At 41.6% G+C, this 17577-nt stretch overlaps 1 protein-coding gene across 6 annotated transcripts in view; it reads right to left on the bottom strand.

Moving 5' to 3' along the window:
• Cdh20 (cadherin 20) overlaps positions 1 to 17577 on the bottom strand; it is a 247075-nt gene that overhangs the window by 70309 nt on the left and 159189 nt on the right. For 3 of the 6 annotated variants that reach the window (XM_057770173.1, XM_057770172.1, XM_057770177.1), the window contains exons 2-3: positions 11112 to 11151; positions 6371 to 6438 (exon numbers count right to left, since the gene is read on the bottom strand). The exons of 2 other annotated variants lie outside the window; for them this stretch is intronic. The gene's annotated coding sequence lies outside the window, so the exon portion shown is untranslated. Of the gene's footprint in view, positions 1 to 6370; positions 6439 to 11111; positions 11152 to 16287; positions 16359 to 17577 lie in introns of those variants that run through there. One more of the 6 variants, XM_057770175.1, reaches the window with a different exon arrangement.

Genomic DNA, 17577 nt, shown 5'->3' with positions numbered 1-17577 from the left:
AAGGGAGGATGTTTGGTGCACTGATTTAGTGAAGTAGTTAAGCATGTGTTGACAGTGGTATCTGCTAACATATCTGAAATGTTTATCTCTTTAGTAAACTTCAAAAAATTCATGTAAACTTCAGGGAGTTGACTTGGATCCACCTCTTGCAGGTCAAATGGATTCCAGAGAAGTATCCCCAAGTTTTTCTACCTGTGTATCCCTGAAGGTGGGATCCCTCTCTCCTGGTTCTGGAGCTCTCCTCCTCAAACTACTAGGACCATAGGCTTGGAAGTTTCAAATATATACTCAAGATAAAAATTTTCCTCTAAACTCCTCAGTTTTACTTCTGTCCTTAACATATATCTGTTCCAGAAGATTTTTAACGAGCTGGAGATTGCAAGCTGCTCCAGACTCACCAGGCATAAGTCCCTCTGTTGGGATTTCCAATCAGTTTGAGCTTCTGCATCCCAAAGGGCTCCAAAGCAGCTATCCCCAGGTGGTCCAGCTTTAAGCTATTCCAACTTATGCTGCCCTTCCCTACCCCATATAGTCTCACAAGACCTAGAGATCTAGTGAAACAGCTTCCTCTTCTTGTCTTGACCAGCATTCCAGCTTTCTTGGGTCCCTAACAACAATGCCCCAATGCCAGTCAGAAGCAGTTATAGAAAAGGTTGCACCTTCTGTTCTCATTTATTATCAACAAAACGTATCAAACCTAGTACAAATGGCTAAAGGAGGTACCTATAAACATTTGAAAGTGACCCCTATCACCAGGTTTTCTCAGCATCCCCCAGTTCCTACATTTTATAGAGTATGGCTGGCATACCCCCATCTTAAACTTCCCTAGCTGAGAGGCAGGGCTGGTCTCCCTCTGTTTCCCTTCCCTCTATAATCTAACCATTGTCATTTACATTTTATTCTCCTGGTTCTTTTCCTCTCTAATCTCCCCTCTCTCTTCTTTTGGCCTGACTCACTGTCATTGTTCACTCTGGACTCTCCCAGGTGTCCCTGTCTCTGGCTGCTCTCCCTTTTATATGCAGTAAATCTTCTCCTCCACCATATCTAGGAGCAGGAATGTCCTTCCTTTATTATTATTTTTTATTCAGTATCACTGTTTTCAGGTTTCTGTACTTCTTCAGCAGTCACTTTGATTCTTATTATGAGCTTCAAAAATGTACTTCAAAGAAAGCAAGGAAAGAGAAACTTCATGGAGATCGTAGAGATCACAATGAAACTTGACAGTATACCATAAGGTGCCTCACAATAAATCAGGCTGTAGCTCAGCACCCCACACTGTTCCATGTCTCAATCAAGGGTCCCTTGAGAGGCTTAAGAGTCAAACTCCTTTAGTATAACCTCCAGGACTTGCAGAGAATGACATGTGTGGTCCCAGGGACAGATATAAAATGCTCATACAGTGACAATCTATTTAACTGTCCATGCCTTGCAAACAATCGCTCCTTAGGGAATTCCACGGCAACATTGTCAATCATGTTTGGACATTCCTGAATCTGTTTGCTGCCTTAGGAATCCATTGCAGAGGGGTGCATGGCACGGTTCTGAATGCTGGAAAGACAGTCCTCTGAGTAGAAGGCACTTTCATTACCTGCAGAGGATTCACCTATGCCTTTCTCTCCCAGTAGTCATCAGGTAAGAAAGAACCCCAGTCTTCAGGACAAGAAACTCACCAACCCACCGGAAGTTCTCTGCTGCTGAGGCCCCATGTTTATCAAGAATAGAATCTTTCCTCATATATTATATCCTGATTACAGCTTCCCCTCACTCTACTCCTCCCAGTTCCCCGTCGCATTCCAATCCTCTCTTTCTGTCTTTACTTAGAAAAGAGCAGGCTTCTAAGAGATAATAACAAATCATAGCAAAATAGAATATAATAAGATAAAACAAAACCCATCATATCACAGTTGGACAAGGCAACCCAACAGAAAGAAAGGAGCCCCTTAGAGAAGGCACAAGAATCAGAAATCCACTTATTTACACACTCAGGAGTCCCACAATAATACTAAACTGGAAGCTATAATGTATATGTGTGTGTGTGTGTGCATGTGCGTGTGTGTGTGTCTGTGTGTGTATTATGTGTATGTGTGTGTGCATGTGCGTGTGTGTGTGTGTGCGTATGCAGAGGACCTGGTACAGACCTGTGCTTGAAGCTTCAGTCTCTGAGTTCATATGAGGTTTACTCAGTTAGTTTAGAGGGTTGGCCCTCAGTTCTTAATGGATCCAGGACATCCTAGGTAAAGACTTACCAGATTTTCAGTTCTATTATTAGCCCCCTCCAGAGTCCTTACCTGCCCCACAGCACCTCATTTTCTCCAATTAATGTTCTAAGATGGGCTCTGTCTTAAAACCAGTGTGTAAACATTTCATGTGCTGTTTTACCCTTCAAGGATGTGGTTAGTAAACTGATGGTGTATACAGAACTGAGGGATTGTGGCATTTGAAACAGGAACAGAAGAAGAAACAAGAGGACCCCCAATTTCTCCAGGGATTTCTCAGGGTGAGTAGACAGCACCCTTGCTTCCTCTAATTTTAGTTTGTACTGTATGAATTCTCCTGGTGTTGGTTCAGACTGTCGTCAGCTCTCCTCTTCTCCAGCTGCTTACATCCTCCATCTTCCCTACAGAAAAACTAGTGTATGCACATGGAACTGTGACATTCACACACAGACCTGTGGGCTAGATGTGGTAGCGAGAAAGCACAAGAGAACTTAACTGAAGGTTAGGACTGTGCTCTAAATTAATGAAAATGGTTCCATAAACTCTTAGGAACTGGCACTATCAGGAGGCATGGCCTTGTTGGAGTAGGTGTGACCTTGTTGGAGTGGGTGTGGCATTGTTGGAGTAGGTGTGAGCTTGTTAGTGGGTGTGACTTTATTGGAATGGGTGTGGCATTGTTAGAGGAGGCATGTCATTGGGGGTGGGTTTTGAGATCTCAGAAATTCAAGTCAGCCCTAGTATTTCTCTCCTGTGGATCAAAATGTAGAACTCTCATTCTCCAGTCTTCATGCCTTTATGCCTCCATGCTTCCCACTTGACGATAATGGACTAAACCTCTGAACTGTAAAGCAGCCCCTATTAAATGCTTTATTTTTTAAGAGTTTCTGTGGTCATGGTGTCTTTTTACAACAATAGAATGTTGTGCAATATTTCTATACTGTGAGAAAATGTATTGCTCTGATTGGTGTAATAAAAAGCTGAAAATTAATATCTAGGCAGGAGGTATAAATGGAACTTCTGGGCAGAGAGAGAACGCTGGGAAGAAATTGGAGTTACCAGTCAGACAGAGAGGAAACAGGAAGTACAAGATGGAAGAGAGGTAATGCCATATGATAGAACATAGATTAATATAAATGAATTAATTTAAGTTATAAAAGCTAGTTAGGAACAAGTCTAAGCTACAGGTTGAGTTTTCATAATTAATAATAAGTCTCCATGTGATTTTTTTGTGGGCTGGTGGCCAAGAGAAACCTATGTGTATATAGAAACCTCCAGGGACTGGGATATTGTTGTGAGAGGCCTGACCATGTTTTTGTTGGAGAACTGTGGACTTTGTGATTTTGGATTAGAAAAGCAGTTAAATGCTTTAAGTGAGGCTTAGTTGACCATCCTAGTAGGAGCATGGATGGTGGTGGTGCTGAGGGTGATTTGAAATGTGGGGGCTTGGCTCAAGAGGTTTCAGAGGAGAAGAATATTTGTATGTGGCCTAGAGATCATTCTTGTTTGTCTTCCTTGTCTGAAAAGTCTGCCTGAGCATAAACTGAAGAGTTTTGGGTTAATGACATTGGCAGAGAGAATTTCAAAGCCTAGTATACACTCTGTTGTGTGGTTGCTAGTGTTCTTTATTACGAAGATCTTTAATGAAAAGGAGCAAACTGAACAATGAAAACCACAAAACATACAGTTCAAGGAGAGAAGGTGCACCAAGAAGTGGAATGGGGGCAGACTGAAGAAAAGCCTGACCTTAGGTGGAATACGGGAGTGGTGACCTCAGGCCAAGTCCCCACCCAGCTGAACTTCCAATTTGTGAAAAAGATTGAAAGCAAAGCTTAGGGCTGGGTGTGCTGGGTATATCTTTAATTTCAACTGTTTAAAGGCAGAGGCAGGCCAGTTTCTGAGGTCATCCTGTCCACAGAGCAAGTTTCAGGACAGCCAAGCTCAGGCAGTGAAGGAAACTATGGAAAACAGAAAGCTGGTGATGATTCAATTGAACAAGGGGGCCATGTTCCAGCCTCAGAAAGCAGCAGAATTTGGCAGCTTCAGCCTTGTGGTTCTGGCTTTGGAGTCAAGGATTGAAGAAAAAGGCTATGGAACCTCTCCCTGCAACTAGAAAGGCGGCTGGGGTCAGGCATGTGTCAAGGGTGTCCCTACATGGAGTCCCAAAGAGGACACTGGGTGAACTGTGATGGTGAAACCTGGATTGGGTTGGGGATTCCAGAGCCATGGCTGCCTGCTGGGGAGAGCGGTGAAAGAGAGTGGAAGCAGCCCAAGAGAAAGGAGAGGACCACAGTCAACAAAGCTGAAAGGAGGGGGCATCTGAAGAGCGCTATGACAGCAGATGGAGATGCAGAGTTTGGAGTTTGCCCAGCTGATTTTCAGTCTTGCTTTGGTCCAGTATTTCCTCACTATGTTCTCTCTCCATGCTTTTAGAATTGTAATATATATGCCCTGCCACTGTATGTAAGAAGTATATGATCTGCCTTCTGATTTTATGGGGGATTACAGTTAAGAGATTGCGTGAGTCTCAGACTTTGAACTTTGGATTTGTAAACCATGCTGACACTATTATAGACTATGGAGACTTTCGAAGTTAGACTAAATGCATTTTGCATTATTATATAGCCATACACCTGTAAAATGTGATAACTTGAATGAAAATGGCCTCCATAGGCTCACAAGCTACTGGGAAGTGTGGCCTTGTTGGAGTAGGTGTGGCATTGACTTTGAGGTATCAGAAGTCAGCCCTAGTGTGTCTTAGTCTTTTTCTGTTGTCTGCAGATCAACATATATGATGCCAAGATCCTTCTCCAGTGTCATGTCTGCCATGCTTTGCACTATGATGGTATGGACTGAACCTCTGAACTGGAGGGCAGCCCTAATTAGATGTTTTCCTTTCTAACAGTTGCTGTGGTCAATAATGTGTCTTCACAGCAGTAAAACCCCAAGGAAGGCAGGGTGTGAGTGTGTCTGGGTGCATTTGTGTGAGGGTAGGGTAGGGTGTGGGGGTGGTAGGAATAGAGAAACAAAAGAGCAGCAAGCTTAATTATGTAATTAAGAATTGGATTTGAAAGCTGTAGCCGGCCCCATCATAAAAATGCATTGACGTCCTAGCTCCCCTCCCTTGGTCAGGATTAAAGGCATTCCCACTTTAAGAATCCCGCTGCTAAACCGGGCAGTGGTGGCGCAAGCCTTTAATCCCAGCACTCGGGAGACAGAGGCAGGCGGAAATCTGAGTTTGAGGACAGCTTGGTCTATAAGAACTAGTTCCAGGACAGGCACCAAAGCTACAGAGAAACCCTGTTTCGAAAAACCAAAAACCAAAAAAAAAAAAAAAATCCCACGCTAGGCTAGCATTTATCCCCAAGCCTTCTCAGCTTTACAATCTACATTAGAAACAGTTCTGCAGGTGAGGACACCCTCTTCCCTCTCAGTGCCTCTAAAGCTAACACATCCTACTGATCCTTCCACACAGCAGGTAGTAAGTGCTCTTTAATCCTCTTGGAGGCAAGAAGTTTTTGACCTACTTTTTCCTTCCTTCATTTTCACTTTTAATCAAGCTAATGAAACTGCAGCCCAGTCCATAGGCAATTTCTCTGACGGCAGTCAGACAAGAATGATCACTTTTGATTTCTGTGGCTTGTCCCACGTCTTCACTAATGTCTCATCTTATTAAACATTTATAATTGTGTTAAATTAGTGGGTGTTTATTAAAAACATGTACTTAAAATACAATTATTTTATTAAAGTTTTTTTGAGAAGGAGTTGAGGACAGTTGTAGTGGCATACACCAATAATTCCAGCACTCCAGAGGCAGAGGTAGGAGAACTGCCACAGGTTTGTCACCAGCCTGGTCTACACAGTGAGTTCAGGGCTGTGTGATGACAAAATCTGAAATAAAAGAAAATAAAAAAACAAAGAAAGACATGGTAAGCTACTGACCTACAATTTCCTCTGCTCTTTGCCTTTGAGTCCCTCACTGAACCAATCACTCATCTCCGGTGACTCTAGGCTGTGCCAAGTAGACAGTTAAAGCAAATTAGGAGGGACCATAACAATTTGTCTGTAGGGCAAAGAACTTGGAGCACAGATAAATTTTTTATCTAAATGAAGTTTGTTTGTTTGAGATGGAGTCTCCCGGTGAACCCAGAGCATACCTGATACTCTCGGAGGATCCTAAGGATCTTGAGTGCTGGAGTCCAGTCCAGTACCAATCACAGCTAACCTAAGATTAAGAAGCAAGACTTTCTATCAAATACATTTACTCAGAGCATGAGAGACTAGCCAGAAAAGAAAAAAAAGATTCATGATTTTGAGCAATGACCTAAAGTCCTTGTGTAGTGGCATTTCATTTGTAATTTAATAAATAAAGCTTGCCTGAAGTTCAGAGAGTAAAACAGCCCTTCTGATCAGCCTTACAGACCAGGTTGTGGTAACACACATCTTTAATCCCAGTAGTTGCCTTTGTTGCCATAGAAACTGGGCAGTGCACGCCTTTAATTTCAGTGGTACACGCCTTTAATCCCAGTCCTAGAGAGAGGATTATAAGATTCATAAGACATAAGATGGGAGGAGACAGCTCTCAGACACAGTCCCATTCTGAGAATGCTGAGGCAGGATAGCCATTTCGAGATAAGAGCTAGTGGCTTGGCTGCTTGGCTTTTCTAGTCTTCAGGTTGAGCCTCAATTTCTGATCCTGAGATTTTATTAACCATGCTTCATCCTTGAGTCTGACTTTGTCATGTACAGATGCTATAGTCATAGACTATCCTAGAAGACCTTTATACTAAGAAGGTGTGACATTGCTACCATAGTGTCTGACAGATGGGTAAGCTTGTGCCTGAAAACCACAAGTGCTCAATAGATGGCTTTTGGCTTTGTCTCCTTTAAGAAGTTGATAGTGTAGGGAGGAATAGCAGGAATGAGCCCTGACACAGTAGCACCACTAGCAGCAATGGCAGTGGTGCAGCCGTCTGCAGCAGCATGAACTCCACGTGGTGTCTGGAGCGCTCATTCTCCGCCAGGCTGTGGTACAGCATTCACATTCATCTTGTCATTTAATCCTTCAAGAATTATGTGGATAGAGTTTTATTTCCCTACTCTGCAAGGAAATCAAGAGTCTGGTAACCTGCTGGTAACCACAGCTAGGAAGAGGCCAAGCTGGGCTTTTTCTTCAAGAGTTGTTCCCAGCATGCTCAGCCTCACGTACTGCATCACAGGTCTGACTGTGACAAGGGCCACAGGTCCTTACTTGGCCTGTCAGGAGATGGAGATACAATTTTTGTGAGAAACAGAAAGTTTAGGGAAACTTATGGCTGGCCCTTGAAGGACAGAGGTGGACATTTCAGCTTCAGAAAACGCCGACCCAGCGGTGGTGTTGAAAGTGTCAGGAGCCTGCTTGGGAGAATAGTACAATGTCTTAGAGAAAAGAAGCCCATTTCGGGGAGTAATGAGCACTGGGGAGATGGCTCTGCGGGGAAAGCACTTGCCACGCAATCCTGAGGTGTTCAGATCCTCAGTATCTACGTAAACGCTGGGTGGACATGGCGGCCTGTAACCCTAGTGCCTAGGAGGTGAAGGCAGGTTTCCTGCAGCAGGCTGGCTAGAGAGACTAGCTGAATCAGTGAGTTCAGGTTCCGTGAAACACCTGCCTCAGTAAAGTGGAGAGTGATCGAGGAAGACATCTGACATTGACCTCTGGCCTCCATACGAAGCCACACATGTACACGAGAATACATATACACATTTGTGTGTACACCACATACATACTTGAAAACATAAGTAAATTAGAGTGTAATAAGGCACGTTGCAGGAAATCAGGACAAGTCACTACTGTTGGGAAAGCTTTGATGTGTTTCCAACGTATGGATCTGTTCATAGTGCCCTAGCCAAGGCTCTGACATGCCAGAACTGCAGCGAGCAAAGGTTGCTGGCAAGGAAGGCCGGGAGAAACTGGGAAGGGCATGGTTAGGCAAAGGGCCTACAGAAGGAAGAGCAGGTTAGATATTTGGAGATACAGGCTCTCCAGGACTTTTCCAGTGTCAGAGAAGAGGCCCATGATTCTTTGCTGGGCTGTGGCAGGAAGTGGGGTGGAGGCATTCATTAGAGATAATAAATTTGGATTTAGACTTTAGGATAAAAGATTCATCATTCCTTGCCTGATTATTTTAAGAGGCAAGAATTTTCCTTCTCTTTCTAGTCCAAAACTTCAAAGCAGCTTTGGGCATAAAGAATGTGAGCCCTTCCCTCTTAGAGAACATCTTGTGTCTCGCTGGGCTCGAGCCTTGACCCAGCTCCCCACAGCTCGGGCTGTGTGCGTGACAAGTGGCTTCCCTGTGACTGTTCTGCTGAAACTTCAGCTTCACCTTAGCCAGCAACTTTGAACTTGTTTCTATTCAATGCTGTTCCTTCTAAACATTTTCTCTCATTCTGGAACAGTGAGTATTTAGTACTTCTTTTTCTAGTGTGCAAGAGATGACACAGATACAATTGTTGATCTCTCCAAGAAGAAAAACAATGGCTTACTCCCTTAAAAAAGCAGAACAAAGCCTGGAGAATTGGCTCAGTGGCTAACGTTTGTTGCTAAGCCTGGCGACTTGAGCAGGAAAACCCTGGGCCCGGAAAGCTGTAAGAGAGCAGACTCCCATGTTTTACAGACTCCCCTCTGACTTCTACTTGTAAACTGTGGCTGCATATGTGTATCCACACTTGAAAGTGCCCCCCATACACACCCACACACGTGCACACCATAAACATTTTAAAAACAAATTTAAAAGTAAATAAAAACAGACCTTTCATTGGTTTTAATTATTTTCTTGTTGAAGTGCAGTAAAAATTTCCAATGTATGGTTTTAGAAAAAAGAATCTTTTTTAAGACTAGGCATAGCTCTGCCACTCCAAGTAGGAGCTGGACAGTTTCCTTAATGTTATAAGCCTAGATGCAGGGTAATGACCTTTAAAAGGTTGTATCAGGTTATCGTAACCTAATCTTATAGATTATTATTATTATTTTAAGATTAATTCTTCCTGTGTTCCCTCTCTAGTAGCTTATTAAAGCTCTTTGTATAGTTCCTCCCACAGCTTTTTTCTGTATTATAATCACTTATATATTTTATATTCATATTACATGATCTTGGAGACATAAGTAATATCCTTTATTCATGTACATTGACAAGGCAATAATGGACATAAACAAAATACTTAGTACCAATGAATTTTTCAACTGTAAAAATGTACTTAACAGCTTGGTATTATTTCTGCCTTAATGTTTCTAATCCAATCAACTTTGTATTTTCCATGTTCAATTTTAATATTCATTACGTATTTACATTTATCTTGCAGTGCTGGTATTGAAACCCAGGACCTTGCACTTGCTAGGCAAAAAGCTCTACTACTGAGCTACTTGCCCAGCCTTTTCATACCAGTTCTTACCAGGACACCTTAGTGCACATCTTAAGGGAACCAAGGCCCTGGAACAATAGCACACAGCAAGGAAATACGGGGATCTTTCACAATTGAGGTCCTTCTGAGCAGAAATGTGTATGCCCTTCAGTGTGAGAAGTGCTTTGGAAAGGCAGTATCTCATGAAGATCAAAGACCATTGCAGAAATGCTTCAGAATCCCTTGTGGGAACTAGGATTGAAAAAATTATAGCATTCTAAGATTATGTGATATTTATTGATAGTGTAGTTGTGACTTAACACCAAGTTATCCCTGGGGATTGAGATTCATGTGGGTAGCATAATATGAGTTTATTTAAGTGGCTTATTAAATAAGCATAATAAGCACCGAAGAACTGAATAGTTAAAAAGGAGGTTCTAACGAAATCTAATTATTTTAAAATAATTTATGTCTTAATACTTAGTTCATAATAAATCTTACATCAATTTTACATAGATTTTAATGACTTGATTTCTTCAGAAACTTACAACTATTATGGTCATTGTATTCCTTACATTTTTAAAAATTTTTTTTTCTTTTTCTTTTTCTTTTTCTTTTTGTTTTTTTTTGGTTTTTCGAGACAGGGTTTCTCTGTGGTTTTGGAGCCTGTCCTGGAACTAGCTCTTGTAGACCAGACTGGTCTCGAACTCACAGAGATCCACCTGCTTCTGCCTCCCAAGTGCTGGGATTAAAGGCGTGCGCCACCACCGCCTGGCTAAAATTTTATTTTAAATATTAACTGTCTTCATGCGTGTGTGAGGGGGTGAGCACACATATGAATATTTTCACATGCATGGAGGTCAAAGAAAAGCATAGAGGAATCAGCTTTCCTCTCCTACCTCATGAGTCCTAGAGACTGAACTCAGGCCATGAGGCTTGGCAGCCAGCACCTTTGTGCACTGATACCTCACTGCTCCTGTGGTGTCTCTCAGCTGTGACTTTGTAAGTTCAGTGATGTAGATATGCCTTTCAGAACCATACCCTTCTTAACTAGAACTTCTCAAATTTCTTCAAGACCTGCAATAACATTGTTCTGTTCTCCTATTTTTAAAAATTCTCTTTCTTTATTGATATTTCTGTGTTTAAGTCCCACCTTAATCTATATGCCAAGAAAGATACCTTAACCTGTCTGGTTAGCTATAGCTAATAAAAGTTAGCAAGTAGTCATTTGATATCCACTAATTATCTGTTTCTCATGTACTGAATAGTCAAATGTGAAAAGGTACACATGCAGGTCAGTAGAGTTTACAAACAACACAACTAAACAAAACTCCAGGACAAGAAGGTGCAGGTGAAGTGAATACTAATATGTAGGAGAGTATTATTTTTATAATAGTAGGTTGGGTAACTCACATTAACAAAGTTAGTAAAAAAATAATTAAATGATTATTAGAATTCAATTATATATCTAAAAATTATGTAGCAGGTATGAGAAAACAAATACATGTTGTTCCTCACCTATAAAGGTTCCTTATGTTTGGTGTTGAAGTGCTGGTCACTAGAACAGAAAACAGGCAAGTGATAGTCAGAAATGCATAGACAAAATGGGTTGACCAATGAATCTGGTATGAAATGCTGTTGATTTTCACAAATACTGAACGTTGAAGCACTGAAGTAAAATATCAACCGATTAAGCTGGCAAATATTAAAAAATAGCGCTAAATAGTATTGTTGAGTATATACACGTATGTTACTCATATCCCTCACACTGGAATGCAGCTTGAACTTTACAGATAATCTTGCATTCCGTATCATGGCCTTTGAATGACTGTGTAATTGATCCTAAGGAATTTCTTATGATACCTATATTATTTAGATCTATATTTATTTTAGGCTACTTATTATAGTACAAAATGAAAATGGCAAGATATACAACAAAGATAATTAAAAAATTTTTGATGGGCTATTTGATCCTTAAAGAGAGGTTAAAATGGTATTGAAGCTGTTTTGAAAAGCATCGTCTTCATCAGCTTCTTAGCATACTCTTGTGATAACCTTCTGTGGGGGGACAGAAAAGTCAGCCACTTCATAGTTCTGTGAGCGACTAGGAAACTGCCGTGTAGAAATACTTTATAGTGAAATAGTACAGTGAATCTTTACGTTAGTATTAACTGGTCCAAGACTAACAACGAGCACTACCGCAGTGCCTAATTACAGTCAGAGAAGGTAATCACTGTACACAGTGTCCTGCACTGCCTAGAGTCACCTGGAAAACTAGTCTCAATTTAGTAAGTGTCTTTGATTGTTCTGTGGGCACTTCTGTGAAGGACTGTGTTGAGTGTCAATTGATGTTGAGGACTTCTGCCCACTGTGGGAGGTACCACTTTTGTGGCAGGTAGGTGGTCTCAGGTTGTATAAGAATGCTAGGTGAGCAAGAGTTTGAGCACTTAGCAAGCAAAATTCCTCCATGGCTTTTGCTTCACGTTCATGTTTGAATTCCTGACCTGGTGGCCCTTAATGATGGACTGTGGCCAGAAGTACAAGCCAAACAAACCCCTTTCTCCCCCATATTGCCTAATGATCTCCCCCATATTTCTAATAGCAGCAGAATGAAATCACAACACCTAATACTCAATATTTTCTTCCCCTTGATACTACTGTATCAAGCATATGCAGCAACATGAATATGAAAAATAATTGCTTGACCTATAGGCTACAGTTATAACCTGTGCATAGAAGTATCAGACAATAAACCCAAGGAGCAATGATTGTTAAATGACCTCATTCCTCATTTTCTGGGATTATTTTCATTCCCAGTGGAGGTGCTTACCTTGGCAACTGAAACCATCTTTCAAGTATATGAAGTGCTCTTAATGTGGACTCTGAACATATTAGAAAGTCCCTGTTCCTTCCAACCCCCAGAGTCTGGTTTAGTCAGCTTCTGATAGTTCATTGAGTATAGACAAGTTTTTACTTGTCTTTGGCAAGTCTACTGTTAAAAAGAGAGCTAATTTGGATAAGATTTTTCTCGAATGACCCAAGAGAAAGTGGTCCCAAATTAACTTCTTCTGAGAGAAGTTGGAGAGTCCAGCACTACTAGGAGTAAGAACTGCGAGTGAACCCTTTTCTAGTCACTTGAGGCTGAGCAGAATCCAGGCTGGCTTGCACCACAAGGTTACAACTAGCATAGGGATCAAATTAAGGCGTGAAATTATAACCACTCAGTGAAGGATGAGGGAAGAGGGATCTGCTCACTGGGTCTCCATGATTTGACCTTATACTGGATCATTTTGGTAATAAGCTCATTTTCTGGCTCACTATAACAAATCACATTCCAATCTGAAGCTCCCAACAGCAATCACCATCTTTTAGCTTATGTGGTTTCTTTGGCTCATGAGTCTGGGTGGATCTTGTTTGACTGACTCTAGTGTGGGTTTTCTTGGGTATCTGTAGCCAAATGGTGCCCGAATTCTTGGGGTCTGTTGTAGTTGGGGATGCTGGGCATCTCTCTCTCTCTCTGCCTGGTCTTAGAACCAGAGTATAAGATTTTCACAAGAACTTATTTGGGCTTCCTCGCAGCATGATGGTTCTGGGAAGGCATTGAGATTCAGGATTGCATGTGAGAGTGCCTAGTCTCAAAGCAGAAGCTTTGCCACCCTGTACTGCATAACCTCATAAGGCCTTCATGTCCATTGCCTTCTGCTGGTTGTGAGCCCTTTGAAAACTCACAGTCAGGGCTAGGAGAAGAGACTCTTAGGTTTATCTTACCACAGAATTGAGAAGAATAACTATCGTGTCCTTGCACAAATACAGGCTTGGTGGCTCATACTGGACATCACTTCTTTCCTATTGGACTTTCTTTCTTTCTTTCTTTCTTTCTTTCTTTCTTTCTTTCTTTCTTTCTTTCTTTCTTTCTTTCTTTCTTTCCTTTTGTTCCATGGCCCACTGGTTCTATTTACAGAGTCTTGGAAATGGCAATTTTAGCCATCCAAGTAGAAATATAGAAATTAGAGTTTGTGTCATGCCCTTTCCACCTCTCACCATGTCTGGTTACTTAGGCCTGGCACATTCTATCAAGGATACCTTCTAAATTTGTATCAAAAATGATTTTTGTCTCAATTCCTGCATGACAATAGTTCTTGCATTTTAAGTTTCCCTTTAATTATTTTTATTCATATTTTTGTGTGTATGTACACATCTGTACACACACAACATCCATCCATACCATGGCGGTTGAATTCAGGTTGTCAGCCTTGGTAGCAAGCACCTTTGTCTGCTGAGCCATGTTTCTGGCCCTGTTCCTGTTTTACACTTAGACCTTGACCACTGAAAGCTTTCTAATTAGTGTTGCTGCCTAATCTTCTCTTCTTTATTGGCTACTCATCATCCACAAGTTCTCTAATGGCTTCTCATTTCATAGATGATCAAATCTGAATTCCTTGACCAGACAATAAAAGGAACTCAGCAATGTGACTCCTGGAATGAGCCATTGCCTCTCATCTTCTGCCCTTGCTGTGCTCCCTTCCTGTTTGGAAAGGAGGCTCCCCTGCATGCTACAAACCGTTTTAGCACCCCACACTTTTGCTTAAACATAAATGTTTGCCCAGTCCCTCTTTTCTTGGCAACTTCTCTTCCAGGGAACATTTCTTTATTCCCAGGCCGATCTTCTGTGCCATATGACACACTCTATCTTATCCCAGCATGCCCACATGTGTGATTTGCCTTCCCCAGTAGCCTGTGAATTCCCCGAGGACAACACTGGGCTCCCCCACATCCTCAGAATTAGCAGGATATCAAACCAAACAGAAATTTAATAAAACTTGGAGAAGAATTAAAAACAAAGTGGCCAATAATTTGGCCATATGAGTTGCCATTTCAGAGATGCTCTTGGCATTTCCAAGGCAATATCAAAAGAGGTGATTTGGGAACCAGTAGGGGTACAGTGAGACTGGATGCTCAGTATCATGTCAGTCTCTCAACAACCCAGAAAAGGGGAAAAAAGCCTGAGGTGCATTGCAGTAGTGACATCCATATGTTTTTAAGAAGAGTATCACAGAAGACAGACAAGGTTGAGGTGGAGGCACAGGACCATGATCTTATCAGAGCAGTGGGGACTTAGAAGACAGCTTCCTATGAGACATTGGTAACTCAGGGAGATGAAGAAACATCACACCCTTTCCTGGGCAGGGGGTGCGAAGGGCTGCAGTGACTCCAGGCAAGTTTTCCATCAACTGAAGCTATGGTGTGTCATGAAAGCACAGAGACCTCGGCTGCCCCACAACCCCAGGAACCAAGGGTGTGGTCACTGCAGTCAGCACTGATAACATTTCACTAACATTTGCTCAGGAGAAGTGTGGAATTTCAAACATGCAGCAATAAGAATTATCTGTCTTTTAAAAAAGTGCAGTCCTAATTAGTTCTACTCTTGCTGTAAAGTGTCAGTTAAACAGAAAAAAAAAATTCCCCTAATGACCTGATGATTGAAGGCACTTTGCTCACCACACCAGCGAGGATAGGATGCTAGCTCCTTGGTGTGGAACAGTGATTGTTATTAGGGAATTATAGTCGGCTTTGATGCTGGCGTTTTCTCCCTTTCTGATATGTAAATACCGTGTAACAGTGCCACAAAGATGCCCAGTGTTGCTGGTGGAAGCTGCACTGACAGCTAAGATTCCTGCGCATTTATAATGTCAGGAAGGGAACGGGGTTTCTGTGGAATAGATAATAAGAACAATTTCGTTTACTGTCTTGTTTCTTATAGTCCTTTTCATCTTCCCTATAGTGAGAGGCATCACGGAGGAAACTGGCAGAAGCTCAGGTTTTGTTGTCAGACTATAAGGCTAAGAACCATTTAACAGGAACAAAACCCCTTAATCCACTTTAGGGAGATTTTGCAAATGTTTCTCTGTTAAGTGTTAAAAGTAAACAGAGGTTAAAGAATGAAGCAAAAATGAAAGCCTTATTAATGAGAAATACATCTTGATAAGTCAAATGGATTTCAGTCTGAGTAGTCAATTTAAATAATGGAACTAGTTAGTAGCTTCAAATTGGAATTTAAAAAAGAGGTAAAAACCTATTCTCTCAAGTTGTTCCAAAATAAGGCATTTTCTGCCGGATTCTTTATTGCATCAGCCTGATTGTACTGTGTATAATAAAGTGTGCCTTGCCATCAAACTCCACTGGGAGAAGTGTTTAATCAGGTGCCTTTGATATTATTGGAGTGAAAGCTACCTTGAATTCAAAAGAATCAAAGTGAAAAATTCATTGCTCCTGCACTCTGTTTTAATCCACGGTGGTGGTCCATGATCTTTGTATATGCTACCGATCCAAATCTGCTCCCAAATGCAATCATGCCCTGACTGGTGGAATTTCAGGCTTGCCTTCAGAATCTTCTGAGAAAATTTGCTTTGGTTAGCAACCATGTTCATATCCAGCTCAATTCTTAGTCAATCACAAATCACATCAAGATAAAGATCATCCCTGGCAGGGATTGTAATAGACTCTAGTGACTACAATTAACAACTTCCCAATGCTAATTTTAAATTACTCTTTCAAATAGCTTTGTCTGACTTCCAAAAGAACTAAATGGACCCACTTGTTTCCCAAGACAGTCTGCATTTCACTCACTGATCTTGAACAGTTGATGAATTTTGCCATAGAAATCACAGATGAGATGAAAAGTCAAATAACTTACTTTTCTCCTTCTTCCACGGAACGAGTTTGTTCCACTTGTGCATTTTCTCCAGGCTTGTTGCTGGAGTTGTGGAGTTCACCTCCTGCTGCCAGCTCCCACTGGATGTCGGAACAAGTTAGAGTGGTCTTTTCGCTGCCAGTTTGAAGTAGGTCTTTAAATTATAATCAACTCTGAAAGAGGCTTTTGGATGTAGGGAATTTAGTTCAGTAACTTCTGATGGGGCAGGTTTTGCTTTCCTGCAGCCAGTGTCATGAAATTTGAGTTGGTCTTTCTGGGGTGGGGTTTGTGGTTTAGATCCATCCATCCACCAAGAAGCCTATGCAACCTTACAGTCTTGAGAAGGGAGCTGGGACAAAGGACATCTCTTCTGGGAGGTGGTCAGCAGCAAATGATGGATGGAGGTGGGAGGGAGCAGGGCAGACAAGCAAAGGGAGCTGGCAGTTGCCCTTGTCTCCAGAGGGATAGGACAAAGGATGCTTGGCCTTGAACAGTTGAAGCCCCAGGGGATTTAACAGAATCCAACTCTAAGGACTGTTAGCAGCATTGTACAGTAATGGCTGAAGGTCTTTGGATACAATGACCTTACAGACAGCTGAAAATAATCTAAAGTCAGACACCTTTAATCTATTGATGTATTTCAGAAAGATAACATAGGAGACTAACAAATTACATGTCTTTTCCATTTACCATTACTTAGTGTTTCCAGTAAGTGTAGTTTCTTAGCTGAACTGTTCTTTCAAATTATTGTTAATTAAATAATACTCCCTGAGAAATCTGTCATTACCAGCAGCCAGGAACGGGTTTGTTGAGCTTGCCTGAGACTACTAATGCACCAATAACAGTCTCTTAATTGCCGTAAGATTAATTTCAGTGGGGATTATAGTTCGCTTTTCCCCGAGAGTCTCATAGTATGCTATATATCTGAAAGTTTTCCTTTGTGCTTCTGTGTAAGGAGTCCTGTAAGGCCAGAGGGATCATATACTCATCCACTCTCTAATGACTCGGCCACTCGGTCATTCTTCACAGTGGAAAAAGTATGTGTTGTTGAATCTGTGGTCTCCTCCTCTGTTTCAATTATGGCTGAATAAAAGCAACTGAGAACAGATTTTAAAACTGATCCCCACCCCAGTTCATTTCATTATCTTTACAATAAGTGACTTTGGCTGGGAAAAGTAAGTTAGAGTCTGTCCAAGACCTCACTGTGAGATTACTCCTTGTCATGCTTCCTAGAAGGCAGGAGGGCAGAGTGGGCAGAAAAGGATTGCTGCATACAGTTGGAGGCAGGAAAGA

This window comes from Chionomys nivalis, chromosome 5, assembly GCF_950005125.1.
Source record: "Chionomys nivalis chromosome 5, mChiNiv1.1, whole genome shotgun sequence".
In the NCBI taxonomy this organism is placed as follows: domain Eukaryota; kingdom Metazoa; phylum Chordata; class Mammalia; order Rodentia; family Cricetidae; genus Chionomys; species Chionomys nivalis.
The sequence above is the reverse complement of the archived record's forward strand: the minus strand, read 5'-3'. Positions and strand labels throughout refer to the sequence as shown.